The sequence below is a fragment of the Apteryx mantelli genome, chromosome 7, assembly GCF_036417845.1.
Source record: "Apteryx mantelli isolate bAptMan1 chromosome 7, bAptMan1.hap1, whole genome shotgun sequence".
Lineage (NCBI taxonomy): Eukaryota > Metazoa > Chordata > Aves > Apterygiformes > Apterygidae > Apteryx > Apteryx mantelli.
In genome coordinates this window covers 20,486,287-20,500,591 of record NC_089984.1, presented here as the reverse complement: position 1 = coordinate 20,500,591, position 14,305 = coordinate 20,486,287, and the positions used below count along the sequence as shown (strand labels likewise).

The 14,305-nt window shown below is 38.1% G+C and overlaps 1 long non-coding RNA gene across 2 annotated transcripts in view; it reads right to left on the bottom strand.

Annotated features, from left to right (window-relative positions):
• LOC106498902 (uncharacterized) overlaps positions 1–14,305 on the bottom strand; it is a 146,799-nt gene that overhangs the window by 77,862 nt on the left and 54,632 nt on the right. The gene's annotated exons all lie outside the window — the stretch shown is intronic.

The window sequence follows — 14,305 nt, the reverse complement described above, 5'->3', positions numbered from 1 at the left end:
CAGTGCATATACCTCTGCCTTGACTGCTATAATACATCATATACTCTCTTCTAACGTTCTGCGTATGACTCTGACCCTAAAACTGCGGTATCATCTGGCTGGCTAGTTATTAGAGCCTAGAAAAAAGAAGGGCAGAAGATGAGAGCGCAGTTCTTGCAAAACTTTCTCTTCCTGCAACAGAATACAAAGGACACATTTTCTTTCCCTCCTCACAGAGAGTGAGCACAGGATGATCCAGGCTGTAGGGCTGAGGAAGAGGGGCAGAACCGCCTGGAGAATTCTGCATGGAGCACGGCGAAGAGCACTACAGACTATTAACAGAAATCCTAGAGAGAGGTCACACATTGCTGAGGGGCAGGCCGAACTCTGTATGCATTCTGCATTCTTCCCATGTAGAAATGCTAGTTTTGGCTCTGAATAAAATAGCTTGAATACCAGAAACAACACAAACAAGTTAGCATAAGATAATTATTCTTGCTGAGAAGTGATACTGCATTGTTTCACTCAAATGTTTCCTTATTTTAACAAAAACAATTAACATGATTTTTCCTGTTCTTATGGTGTTGCCATCCTTCCCCTCTACAACACTGTCAAGTCTCACTGCAGACTGCAATACAATTCAGAACTAGATTATACTTCAGGACTGGATCTCAATAATGTCTCCAAATAATAGTCCAAATTCAGACAGCCCTGGGTGGGCCAGTTTCTGTTTTCCTGTAGCTTTCCCAGAAGGTACATCAGGGTAGTAAAGCACATCTCACACTGAAGTACAAGATTCACTTCCTATCATCCTATATGTAACATACATCAACATACATGTTTCTTAATGTTCTCCACATTATGTTTCATAGTAGGGTGGTAAAGCCAACTCCCAGTCAATCAAGATGTTGACATGACTTAAAAAATAATCATCCCTATTGGGATGGTAAAGAGATTGGTAAAGTAAAACCAGGCTAATGGTAATGACAGATACATCACTGGCAAAACTTGCTTTGAAAAATGGGGCAACATTTAACAATTACTATCAGGACTGCTACCCCAGCACTTCCTGGGATGCCATGATCCTTTTGTTACACCTTCATATCCTAATCCTAAAAGGCATTGCAAGCAGACACTGACACCTCTAGTGGCTCAATCTCAAATGCTTAGGATGCCAGTTGTTGAAACTCCTTTACTAATGCAGTAATTTTTATCCCACCATATCCCTTTTTCTCACTTCTTTAGGCTGCTGAGGGGCAGACACTTGATCCCAGGTTTTAAACCAGTTTCAAAAAAGAGTCAAATGGGTGTTAGCACATAGCCAAAAGGAGCAAAACAAAACTGTTTTAAAAGCCCTCTTTAGAAAAGTTCTAAGATATGTTAAAGATACAGTCCAGTATCAGACTAGTAAAGGCTAACTTGTTATTACATAAGGTGTAAAGCTGCAGTAACTTAGTACCTCCACACAGTCCAAATTTAAAAAAACAGTGAAACATACCTAATGCTGTGCCACAAATGTTTTTCTGTATCAACACAGGAATATCTCAGGATCTTGGCAGAGGCTTAATCTTTACAGAGCCTCTATTACAGGCAGTGGAGGGAAGTTGCCCTCCAAACCACTGCTCAGGAAGTTTTAAGAGACCCACAGGAATTTGCAGTCTCCTTCCAGGGCGCTACCACCCTCCTGGTTTGCTTTTTGTAGTCACAGTACAACAAGTCTGTAAGTTTTCAACCTAATTGGAGCCTCTCAGAGGCCCAAAAGATATCTAAAAGATTTAGCATCTGATGCTTGTCAGGTCATGTGCTGCAGAATTCCAAATATATGATAAGAAAGGAAAAACTGTATTACTTATCAGACTCTTCTTCTACCCTCCCTAACCAGTGTCACTAAATACACATAATTTTTTTTCCTTTAAATCCTTTTTGAAAGATATTAGATATCTGGTGGATACTAACACACATGTAGAAGTTTGCAGGACAAATCCTGATATCATAATTTTACTCTTCAACATCTTTCCTTGATTTCAGATATGTGGCAGGCAATGGAAAGCAGCAGATATGGGCATCAGCCGAACAACAGAAGAGATCAAATTCTCAGAAACCTTAAGAGCATGATGAAGAGGAATTCAAGTCACTACTTCTCCTTAATACTTCCACAGAGGAAACATATTAAGCAATGAGCATAAAACAGTATCTGATGTGTCCAAGACACAGGAAGCTAGTTTAACCTGTCAGCTCTCAAAAGGAAGTGATGCATTCTGAATGGACAAACCACTTTACCTTATATAGCTAAGGCTTTTTTTAATGGAGGTGGAACTAAAACGTGACTCAAAGAACTTAAAAATAAAATGGATTTTAAATAAACCAAGTGCTGGTGAAACATGATACACAGTCACCTATTTGTTGCACGTATCACACCACTTCCATGTAGAATTGCAAGGGTCAAAGGATTTTGCTTGTGTGTATTGAAACCTGACCTAATAGAGACCATTATGACTATTTGATCCCCAGGCCTTGGCCTCACTTCTGACACTTAACCAGAGTGCCTGCTTTGGACTTATCTGTGAAATGAGAAGCAAACCTTTGTGCATCCACCGAACTTGTAATCTGATGTTTTAGATACTCCCATCGCAAGCCAAAGTAAAAAAAGCAAGCAACATATTTGGAACAATGCATATTCATTAATGAGCAAATCTGGGTTCAAACTTGGTCTGGCATACACCATGCAGATATATAAACAGAAATTCCGAGCAGAATTTGGGTTATGTTGTTTAACCTTCCGACAAGTGAAAGAAGTGAAACTTTAAGAAGTGAAAATATAGGAAATTTATGGAACAAGTACCATGTGCTTGCTTGCTCTCATGAACAGGGAAATAAGATGTACACTCAGAAGTTAAGCATGAATATACAGGCCGACCTATGAGAGCAGGATGCTCCAACTCCTGTGTCCCATTCCATAGCTGCAGCCAACCAGCTGACCCAGGCTGCTGACTTAGGCTGCATATACCTGGTAGGATACACTAACTATATTTGAAGCTGGAAGGCCTGCAAGTGTTCCAGGGTAGAAAGCAGAATCCAGAGTGAGCTTAGCAAACTAGAGCTGCCTGAAATGCACAAGATGTAAATTAATAAAGACAAACATAGGAATAATCACATGCACAGATACCAGATGAGTAATGACTGGTATGAAAGCAGATCCAGAAGGCATAGCAGACCACGAGCTGAATGTAAGTCAACAGTACTGCAGAGTTAAAAAACCCAAAGATCATACTGACACATACAACAGAGCAGTCTGTAAACCTAGGCTCTAGGCAGACACTCAGTTGTGTCTTGTTTTGGGGATCATTCTTCTTGATGAGAACATAACAAAATTGATCAACAATCTAGAACATGATTTGGAGAAAAGATCGACAATATTTGCTTTATTTTATAGAAGAAGCAAAATTTAAAAGGGAGATTTTCTTCAAAGGGGTAGAAGGTTGCTGCAGAGAAGGGAATAAACTGTTCTCTGTGTCCATGGGAGAAAGAATGAGAAGCAATGAGCTTAACTGCAGGAAGGAAAACTGAATCCAGATATTATGAAAACTTTTATACTGGTAAGAGCAGTGAAGCACTGCCATAAATGGCACTGAGTGGAGGCGAACCTCCTCCACTGGAGTTTTTAAGAACAATTTAGACAGAGGTCAATCAGTTGATAATGTATTGGGATCTTAGAATGAAACTGGAAGAGATTTTAAAAAAATCATCTAATCTCAGCCTCCATGTTCTACTCAGAAATAAATAAGCATGCTCAGTGACTGAGATAACTAAATGAAAATACAGACACCACAAAGAAATTTAGAAATAGTATTACACAACTGTGGATTTAAGTGTCTTTTTTAAAGTGACTTTAAAAAAAAAAAGGCTCCTGTGACAGGAAAACATCTGGATTTATGAATTAACCATTACAGGCAAACCTCTTAATGGTAGATTTATAACACTAAAAAGTGATGAGCAAAGTCTTCTGTGACTCTTGACAGTATAATACTCTGAACAGAACTGGAATGAAATTAATTGCTTCCACTTCCCACTGTGCAAAATATTTTCAATGTATTACATGCGTAACTGGCAAGAGAGTACAATGAATATCCCCCACTGGACAGTGGGAACATTATTTCTCTACTGAATAACTGGAAAGAGTTTTGCACATAATGCTATGACTTGGCATCATAAGCATGAATTACCTCAGTATGTTTCAAGCTGCAGGCCTCTGGGTGTGATATAAATCTTCCAAAGCACAGTATCATCATAAGGAGGCAATCAGGAAAGAAGATAAATATCACAGGCAACCACCAGATGTTGTGAGGCACAGCCTTATGCATTTTAGGATCTGACACCTGTTTGATGACATAGTACAATTCCAGAAAAAACAGATAGATGTATTTACAAGTAAATATATCCACAAGTTGTCTCATCATCTGTTAGAAATGAAGCGCAAGTGTCAATGCTAGTCACAGCTCAGATTTTCTAAGTTCAATATATTTGTGACTTCAGCAGCGGTAATTCAGAAGTACACTTACTAATTCTTCTTTGTGGCATAAAACACCCTGGCCACCAGCAACAAAGCAAATGTAGGGCAACATACTTCTGTCACTTCTGGGAAATTCAGCAGGTAGTATGCGCTTTCCTCGGACTTCCTGACTTAGTGCTCATCCTAACCTATCGGTAACCCACAGAACTTCTCAGAGACGCTGTCTATCCCAAAGGCCTAAGTGAATATTTTAGCCTAAGTGAAAACAAACCTTCCCCAAATGACAATAAATCAGAACATCACTACAGCTGTTGAAATTGCAGCTGTTCCATGATCACAGCATGCACTTGGAATTACTACAACACATCAGGATATTTGATAGAAAAATCTTAACTGCTGTTCCAACTCCTTCATCTTCAAAGGCATCTGTGAAGTCTGAGGCACTGAAAATTGATATGATTGGTTAACTTTTTGATTTTTAAACACATTCCCATGCTATGTTAATAGCAGTTCCATTCACATGAAAAACTGCCTTGAACAGGTACCCTTGATCATCTCAGTAGTATTTTGCTCTAGAACTTATCAGCCAGAAGCAGAGCCAGCATTCCAGGACACTGAGCAAGCTTAAGCAGCTGCCATTCAAAATGAATTCATTTGTCTCAAAGACGATTCTGACTAATATACTTCCAGAAAAATGAGAAAAGCTTTCAGATTTAAATCAGTGACAGAATTCAAGTTCCATTATTCAAGCGGAAAGAAGACATTTCTAGCTCCTCATATGGTTAAAAGCTTCTATTTTATTTCTGAGATGTCATTTGACAATTCTGATTCTTTACAGAATGCATTTTAGGCATCCTGTTGGGGTATTTGTTTTGGCCTTCCCATTAGATGGATGCTGACTAAATAACTTGGAAAATATTTTATATATATACAATTATACTTGTAAATGATCCTAGATTATATAGAATGCCATAAGTTACATACATGGTTGTATGAGAAGGGAGGTATGACCTGTTTTGCAATAACTGTTATCTTACTCAAAAGTGAGATTAATAAAACCAAGTTACGCCTATAGGTATTTTTGTATGAGACATTCTGCAAACGTTTGGTATTTATCATGTGATTCCCCAACTTGTTTTTCAACTGGAAAAAGATCCTACAAAACAAGCATGCTTTCTCCATATAATAGTCCTGTAGGCAAGACATGCTCACACAAATATTCTTTAGAATATTCCTTCAGATTAGTCCTTCAGTAAAACAAAATTTTTATTGGTGGATCTATAGTTTTTTATTCTAAACAATTATGTGAAAAAAAACAGAGGTTCAAGTCTTATTAAAGCAAAGTATGGAAAATTTCTAAAAACTTTCACACCTTCAAAAAAGGTACTGTTTGTACTGTGTGTTCTCAGAGGCCACAGAGGGCATAAATGAAAGCTTCTGGTCTGTGCAATACAACTGGAAAAGCAAATGGGGCCTTTCTGAGCTCAGTGCAAAGAACATGGATTTTTTTCTATATTTCCAGAGGAAAACTGAGGTGGAAGACTCCTCAAAATCATGGGGTAGACATTCTCATTGAGTCTATTGTGTGAAGACTGGGCACAATAGAAATATTTCAAGTATTTACTTTCAGACTGAATCCAAGCTTGGCTGTTTCATTTCCTTTTGACATCTTTCTGTTTGGGATCAAGTGTATTTAATCACAGACATCATTTTTTATATATAAAGAACAAATGTTTGTTTATTTCTTTACAAACTAAATGTAAACAGATAAATTGGAAATCTTTTTGCAGAATAACTCAAGTTCACCTAAAATAACTGCAGCTAGGATTATCCTGTATATTAAACCTTTTGGCACGTAAAGAGACTTTATCACATATTTACTGTATTCTTCACTTACAACAGGCTGGTATTAAGACACACAGTATCAAGGGCTTTTTTGCTTATTAAATGAGGAGGAAAAGCAGAGAAACAGATCATATTTTGTAGATGAATCCAGCCTATGGAAATTATTTTTAGGTGGTCAAGTCACAGTGCCACACGACCATGGGAGCTTTTTATCAGCAACTCAGTGGCACCCTCTAAACAAAAGATACTTCCCTTTTTTTGATCATGTTAAGAAATAACTTTGCATGGACTAATAAAGATAGTAATAACTTTCTCCATTTTCTATAGAGTGTTTCTCACTTGCTCCTGGTGGGCTGTCTGATGTAAGACAGCACACAAATGCAGTGAATCATAAACGTAATTTTAGCATAGCTTCTAAGAATAAACCCTTTGAATTTTTTTTCTTTGTTACCAAGAAAAGGGAAAATATAAAAAGCAGGATGGCTGCTGCAGAAGTATATACCATAGTATTATCCCACTCATTTTGAAAGACCCCTTGATTATTACCAATTAAACAGTCCTGCTTTTTAAGATTCACCAATAGTGAAATAATACTTGTAAAGCTTTATCCCACAAAGATACAGCAAAAGTACATGATTCTCATCTGACAACTATTGAAGACTTCATTAAAAATGGCATTCTTCTTTCTGACCATAAATCTCTCAAATAATGGAAATAGCAAAACAGGTTCTGATAACATCTCTATTACTACACTGTAGTGCAAATAAACCTTTGTATGCATAATGAGTTACAAACTGCAATGAACATGCACTAAGAATATGTGCAAACATATTAAAAAGTACGGAAATAGTCTAGACTTGGAAAACATATTCATCCATTAACCATCACCATTTAGAGTTGATACTGCTATTGCCAATTTTGGGACAGAGCATCTACAAATGTGTGGAAAATTAGAATCAGTATTTACTTCTAATGAGTCTCCCAGCTCATATATTGCAGATTACAGTGAAGTACACTACAGACAGGTTATCATACAGTTTTGATGGTAATGTAGCAAGAAGTCTTAAACTGCTTTTCTCCTTCTGGAAAAAGTTTCACAGGTTCTGAAATGGTATTTCATTGTGTCAACTTTAAATACATGCAAATAACAGGGGATGGGGTGGGGTTCCTTCCTGGAACTGAATGAGATTGTAAATATTTTCCAGATATTAAAAGTTACTTTGGTATATGCAGGGAGGGTCAACTAGCTAAAACTTTTGGATTCTTTGATGTCAAAAAGATGGTAGACATGGAAAAGACTTTCAGTGATTGAAAATTATTTATATTAATTTCACAAGATACTAACCTCTTCTTAATTAGCAGGTCAAATAGCAAATGTTGACATAATAATGCATTAAATGATTGGTAAGTTACAACAAACAACTGATGACAAATTCTTGGGCCATAATTAGAATTCTTACCTGAAAACACACCAAAGCAAGGACAGAGAAATGGAAACTAACTCACACTAACTCTCAAATGCTTCCATGTACATTTTTATTTTCTCCAACACAATTATTTTAATCTGATCAAGTCATTTTTTGGGAAAAAAGTATAGGCTTTTCAGGAAATTATAAGCATGATTTAAAGACTGAAATTGAATAAAAGACTATATATGGATTGTTTGTATGATAAATACTGAGTATTGGGAGATTCAGTAGAATTCACATGCTCAATTCTGGCGCCTTGCATTAGAAAATAGTTTCACCTTCTCTCTACAAATTCTGATTCTTTGCATTCCTTAACATTTTCTGAAAATTATTCTGTCTATTCCTTTTTGAAACACAACAGTGAAAAGAATTAACAAAATAAAAATCCTTGTAAAAAGGACTTGCATGAATTGCACACAGCTGATAAATATGGATTGTTAAGGCTGACCTTCAAATTAAAGTTAATGTCAATTGTACATGCAAATACTTCCATGAATTTACTGAAAACTAAACATGTACTAAAATAAATGGTACTCAGAAGAATAGTGTTAAATTTTTAATTGAACTGTATACTAACTGAACTGTATATTTCAAGGCAACAGAAACATACCTTTGAAAGAAGATGTATGACATATTTCCTAAAATGTTTCCTAACACCCTCCTCCAGCCCACTCCCAAATTTAACCGTTATTTTTCTTGCAGTTTTCCATTATTTTCATCCAAGAAACAAGGAAAGCCTAAGGAAACCTGTTGCCATCAAAAATCCCCTTCCTTGAGACACTGATGTGACTCTGCAAACAGCAAGTGTGTGGCAATAGTTTAACATGGATGAGTGACTGAGAAGCACCATGAGAGGAAAAAAGCCATGGAGTTAGGCAGGGGTAGTACAGATTTTCAATTGGACTGGGAGTAATTAATGTCCAGTTGTTACAGATTCTTTTAAGAGCAGATGCTTTCAATTCTGTTCATTTCTTTGACCATCTCCTCTCCTAGTTGTTGCATTTATATAGGTTTGGCCTAACGCAGATGGTAACTACTGGATCAAAATCCATCATCTGTACTTCTTCCATGAAAAGAAAGTGACTTCAATTGTAGCAACCAGCTCAGTCTCTTAAAATAAAAATTACAACTTTTAGGTATCAATGTCTTTAGAGAAATTTTACTTCAGGTCTTGTAAAAGTCGGAAGCAGCTCTACTACTCACACATACACATCTGACTACATGGCATATGATTCAGCAGACAACCCAATAAAATGAAATGAAGAACTAGAGGCACACACAGCATTTTTCATAATTGTCGTACTGCCATGCAAGAGACTTCTGATTAAGACACAGAATCAGAAATCAGGGCTCACAAAAATATTTCCAACCCAGCTGCAGACCTGTTCATATCACCAAAAAATCCAAATCTAAAGAGTTCTGGTGACTCTTACAGCTCTAAAATGTACATTCTCTATCCCCCTTGAGGTGTTAAGTTTTACTTCACTCACTAATGCACTTCATTTCAAAAGCACTAAAACATACTTTCAAATGTGTCCACACAGGGCATCATTTGAGACTAAATTAAAAAAAAAAAAATCAACAGAACATTTATTTCAGTATGGAGAGAAAGGTATAGAGATAAAAGCACTGTAGAAAGCTTATTCCTGCACTGATTTATGCACTTAAAATCTCAGCCCTAAAACTATATTAAAGGGACTTTTAGAGCATTTAGGGGCAAAATAATTTAAGTTGCCAGCTTTGCTCTAAAAACTTTGGAACAATTCTTGTTTTTACCGTCATATTTTAGTCCTGTAATACACATATCTCCTCCTGAGGCATGAAAGCAATCACATGGATGGGAAAAATATTGACTTCTCAGAGGCAGTACAGCTGTCAAATATGCAAGCTAACAAATGGTGGGAAGGAGATAAAGAAACAGTGAAAAGGATGATAGTTTATGAGCATTATGGATTGCAGCGCTTAAAAATAAAGTTTGTCACCTGAATATGATGTATGTCAGCAACCTTTTAACTCAATATACTTATAATAATAACAAAAAAAAAAAAATTATTAATTCTGGTAATGACAATGTCAGGAGGCAGCAACATTTAAAGACCTTTTAAGAAGTAAGATATAGTATCTCAACCCCAATATGCGAGACTAAAGTGCCAGGCTTTATACATACTCATACTGGTATTTATGCTGATAGACTTTGTTTCAGTACAAGAAAAGGGAAAAGCGTACTGGTATAAAGGGATTTTATACAATACATTGTTTTATATTTCTGACTATATTGGCTTAAACAAATTAATCATCTTTCCCTATCTGATGGTTTTACAGCTACAAAGACTGTGCTAACAAGTTCTGAATTTCACAACTGGATTTTCTACTACCTAGGTTTCTCCTCTACATTTTTGTTATTAACCATTCATGACAGGCTGAAATTTTTACATATGCATGATGTATTTTGCCAACTTCTGATACCTGAAGATCTCTAGTATTTCAGCTCCTGGATTCAACAGGCTGAGAAGGTGGATACATTTGTTGGTATATCCTAGTTTCTATAGGGGCAAGCAAGATCACATGCTATTTAAATATTGTTTTTTCATTCTCTGGATCTCTGCTACGCTTCTCCAAACACTACAACTAAAATTACAGTCTGTGGGCTCTTCAAATGGCAAAGAGCATTTCTGTATGAAAGCTTGTATAGGAAAGCTTTCCTACTTTGAAGGTTACCAGGTATCCCAGCCTGACTTGTTTATATGCTGGTAGGTATATTTTACTATTTACAGAAAAGTGCAGCAAGGAGAAATACAAGCTTGGAGAATTACATGTTGTTGGTATTACTGTACAGGTGCTAATGACTTATTTTTCATACTAACAAAACCAATGCCAGATAGAACTGCCAGTCTTATATTTTTAGCTATAGAATCTTGCAATGAAAATGAAGATCCGTCAAGATGCTCTTTATCCAGTTTTAGCAATGGAAATGAAATCAAAAACTCAGATCTATGCAGCAATTCTGTTCCTACTAAATAAATGTTTAGGGCTTGTATGAATAACTTGATTCTACAGCGGCCTCCTCAGGAGATCTGGCGTATCATTAGAACAGCAGAAAACTATTAAACATATCTCCTTCTTTGTTTGATCAGCTCATCTCACCACAAGCACAGTCCCACTCATTCAGTGAAATTAACATTTCTCTTAGGTATTAGATCAAAGAGATATGGGTGATCAGATCCATCTGGAGACCTGTGAACTATCAGAGAAATAACTTTTTAAAGGGAAAATGTAAGTATAACCTGGGGAAAGCCAAAAGAAAAATGCAGCTTCATTACAGAATGATCTACAAGAGCAATGGAATTCTCATTTCCAGATTTAGTCCTACTTGTTCTGGCCAATTTCATTTCCCTTGTTTTGCAGGAAACAATCTCACATATACAAGGCTCCCAGCAGATAGGACCATTTTCCTGTCTTTAAATGCCACTATTCTCTATTAAAATTTTATAAACATCTGAAGGGAAATCAATAAAGACATTTTTCATTGGTTGGCCTGTAACTGGACTCAAACTTTGACGGGCCGCATCTGCTTTGGTTCAAAACTGTTTCTAAGCTAAGTAACAGTTGCGTCTGAGCTAAGCCTGGCCTGTGTAGCCGGCGCTGCGAGGAGCAAGCAGCTCTTCCCTCTGCCCAACGTACAGAATTGCCACTAGATGGAGCATCAGCCTCAGAAACCGAGGGGCTGTCTCTCACAGCCAAAACACACAGCCCAGGGACGCAAATGACAGTGTTTTTATTTATAGCATATCATTTGCCCCCCTTTCATTTCAGTTCTTCTGAAAAGCTGAGCAAGGAATGACCATTAGGCACTCAGTCAGTTATTTATATAACCCAGCACTTTTTACTATGACCCTGCCAAAGAATACCTCCGAATCCTCATTGCCAATTATAACGCTCCATCTGCCTGAACTGTCCAGGTTTCAGTCAGTGTAAGCACACTTCATAGGAGCAGAAGAGCCAGAATACTGCCCTTGTGAGAATGTCCCTTGGCACACCAAAGCATTCGGGAACAGAAAAAGGGCAGTTACTCCCAATCATGCTCACGGGAAGGCATGGAAGAGTGGAAAAAGTGTTTAAGAAGAAATTGTAAAAGTGCAGAACAGTGTATTACTTGTTTTTCTGCAACAATACATGAATTTCACTAGAATAACATGAATAAAAAAGATAAACTGGCACATAAAGTCGGAGGAAACACGAAAATCCTAAATCTTATCTGTAAAGAGTAACAGCTACAACTATGCTTTAAGTGGGTGTGTTGACAGTGAACTTCCCCCGAGCCTCTGCATAGCGCTAGATTATAAAAACGGGACGGCCCCCGGCTGTCGCCTCACAGCTTTTGCTCGGAGCCGCCTCCGGCAGCGCTCCGCCGGGGGGAGCCCGCGCTTCGCGGCGGCGGCGGCGGCGCCCGGGACGAGGGGCGGCAGCGGCGGCGGCGGCGCCCGGGACGAGGGGCGGCGGCGGCGGCGGCGGCAGGCGCCCGGGCAGGGCCGCCGAGGCGAGGCGGGGCGAGGCGAGGCGGGGCGGGGCGGGGCGGGGCGGGGGCAGGCTAGCGAGCGGCGCCTCTTGTAACACGGAAAAGGAGCCGGAGGAAGGAAGCTGCCTGTACACCGAAACAAGCACCCCGGTGCTAGTTGTAACCCCCGTGCATGAAAGCGTCGAGACCGCACCTGAGGCCCTGCTGCCGCTCCTAAGCGTGAGCCAGCTCAGAGTTCTGGCCCGGGGGCTACAAAGTCCTTGAATGAACATACTGGCCGCGCTGTCACGCGAGCTAGAAGTGGCATCGCAAACACGTGCCTCTAAGGTCTTCCTGGCACTAACGCTCAGCCAGTTCTCCCCAGACCACTTTCCTTACCTATTACATGCATAACAAGACAAGTACTTTGTCGTACGGAGCTGCAACAAAATAGAGCAATGGGGTTTGAGTTGGTTTAGTCTCTTGGATATTATATGCTTAAAGTTTTTAATTTAAAACTACACCCATGAAGTTTTATATTTTTTTTTAGTATAGCTGGGTGAAACAAAGTAGTCAAAAACTGCTAATCCTGCAGATTTTTATCACATATGACTTCTGTAATGTTCCTTTCTACAGGTGCGTGGGGAACTCTGTTCTTCCCATGGTTGTTTTCTGAAGGTAATGCAAACACATTCAGATAATCTCCAGAAGTTTTTCACTGTTTGTTTTCCATGGGTCTTCACATCTGACATCTGACACATTCAAGCAGGGAAGTGAAGTATGTCAAATGACTTTTGACCCTGCATTTCCATCAGAAGATGTATTAATATTTTCAGAACACACCTGATTTTACACTGAACAATTACTTTAAACTATTCAGGCTTCAGTGCACAGCTAAAAAAACAAATCTTATCAGTTTGTTCAGGAAGGTTTCCCATCCTGAAAGAAAAATGGCATTACAATCCCAAAATAGGTATAACAAAGATTAACAGAATATGCAAGCAGAAAACATTTGCATATGTTTAACAAATAAGTCTGCACACCCCTTTGCTACAGATGCTTGATCTGCGTTATCATTTGTTGTCAAATTTTGTGAACCCCCCGACCACATTGCTAGGGATCCTTATAATTCTGTATCTGGGACATACAAAGCTGTTAAAATACCTGTGACTGCAAAACGTAAGTTGTAAGTTCAAGAAACTTATTTTTTCAGCCTCTGATTCATCAAAATTACACCAATAATTTTTCTCAAGTATACTACTATGAGAGAAACGTGAAATGTATGGCAAAGATTAAAAATCTACTTCACAATTCCACTAAAGAGCACTTGAAAGATCATTTTCTCCTTGAACAGAACTCAATATTGCTTAAAGAAGCAAACGCTACTTTTTCATATCAAAACTCCACACTTATTTCATCTCACTCTGCAGATGTCAGACAAACATGACATCAGTCAGAACGCCTGAAGTAGTCTGCATGTCTCCCAGATTGGCTACCCACACTAGAAACTGGTTTTATGTAGTTTGAACAACTTTGCTATCTACCCCGTTAGACTACTACAGGAGCACAGCACACAAAAACTACCCATTTTCTAAGCTATTACCGATTTTCATTACAGATCAGTTACAGGTTAAAATAATGCCATATCAATTTTACAGTCACTTCTGCCACAAATATGTGATATACTGTATTTTGAAAGCATATGAGATTAAGCTGTGGAAATCAGCCTTGAACTAGAATTTGAGGGAAGAGGGAGACCATTTTCATAATATTCAATAATTTTCAAAATTATTTCCATGACTAATATCTTCTGCAAAAATTGTGCTTCAGATGCCCAGGATATGTAGACTTTTTTTTCATGAAAGGGTAAATTCAAATTGAAAATGTGAAGACACAATTTAATAAGGAAGAATTTTTTCTAAAGCATCTGGTTACATATTAGATGAAAGGTAACAGCCAAGGAATTAACTTTTCCAACAAGATACATATGACCTATTAACATACGCT